The sequence below is a fragment of the Triticum dicoccoides genome, chromosome 7A (assembly GCF_002162155.2).
Source record: "Triticum dicoccoides isolate Atlit2015 ecotype Zavitan chromosome 7A, WEW_v2.0, whole genome shotgun sequence".
Lineage (NCBI taxonomy): Eukaryota > Viridiplantae > Streptophyta > Magnoliopsida > Poales > Poaceae > Triticum > Triticum dicoccoides.
Genome location: NC_041392.1, coordinates 68,162,495 through 68,164,166, shown reverse-complemented (window position 1 = coordinate 68,164,166; position 1,672 = coordinate 68,162,495).

Sequence of the window (1,672 nt, the reverse complement as noted above, 5' to 3'; positions counted from 1 at the left end):
AACAGGCGGCGCAATCAACCCCCCGCTTGTTGTGCCAACAACACATGAGAGTAGCCGCGCCCAATATTATTGTGGGCAAACCGTTAACGTTCCCGGGGTGGGCGATGTGGTAATAACCGAGGAGCATATTGCGCAGGCTGAATCGATCGGGATCACTGTTGGACAACTCCTCGATATCGAGCCCATGTCTCCGACTAGAGAGGAGGAAATAAAACAGAAATATGCCCGGGGCCAACCTTTGGTCGAGCCAGAGGAGGTCAATAAGCTCCCTACGAGAATGTATGAATCGCATCAATGGTACATGGACATTACCAAGATTTCCAATCGAGAGTCCCTCATGGTGAATGTCAAGAAGGATCATTACTACCATGAGAAAGCTGTGACCGTTGAGTATTCAGAACTATTTTAGCTATATAATCAAGACGCACTCGACAAATCTATCATCAGTTGCTATTGTCTGTAAGTGATTTCTTTCTGTAATTTAAGTCTCAAGCTAGCTGTAGTGATCATTTTGATCAATCATTACGTGTAATTATCCTCACTATATTCTTTTCTGTGGTATTATGCAGGATGAAGATTTATGAAATGAAAAAAGGTGGACGCTATGACATTGGATTCATTGACCCAAATACCATTAATGAATACACATGGAAAATAGATCCATATCATGAAAAATGTGTAGAGGAAAGCATGCTACAGTTCTTCAAGGAACTCAAATACAATGAAGATATACTACTTCCTTACAACTTCCAGTGAGTCACACTGTCTTGTACTACAAATTCTGTTTTTCCCTACTAGCTATATCTACATGTTTTTACTTACATATGCCCGCTTAATTAAGACATGCAAACGTGTGTGCATGCAGATTTCACAGGATCTTGTTAATCATTAAAGTTGATGAAGGAACAGTTGAAGTACTAGACTCACTACTTAAGGAAGCAAGTGACTACACCATCGTGAAGGGGATAGTCAACAGGTAATTTCAATCATTATTAACTATATCTCGGCCTATTTAATTAGTTCGTCATTTCCTAATAACAACTATTTAATAACTCATTTATTCATTTTCTTTGTCGGCGGGCAGGGCTTGGGCAAAGTTAATCAAGGCCACTCCAGGCGCATGGAAACAAAATCTGAAATGGTATCGACCCAAGGTAAGTAATTAAGTAGTACTAGCTAGCTGCCATCTCTTTAATTATCATGCTTGATTAATTATTATCTGATCAAATTCCATTCTCGTAAAGGCCCTGAAGCAGGCGCCGGGGAATGATCTATGTGCATACTACGTTTGCGAGAACATTCGCATGATGACGTCTGAAAGGAGCAAATCTCAAAGACAGGAGTGGGTACGATATCAATTATCAAAACACTATTCACAATTTTTACAACATTATCGATATCTAGTCACACAACTAATACACATGCATATTGATCTCCTTCTTAACAGTTCAAATAGGTGCGGGACAAGCTCCTAGCACAGGACCGCATAGAAGCAATTCAAGAGGAAATAGCGTGATTTTTGCTCGACCAGGTCATAGATCTCAAAGGAGAATACTATTACCCGCTACCGCCCCCATGAACCACTTCCAATTGTTATCGTGCTCCGAAGGCACCAATTAGCTAGGCTAATGCCACTGGCTCCGAAAGGCACCAATTAGGAAAAATTGTATAT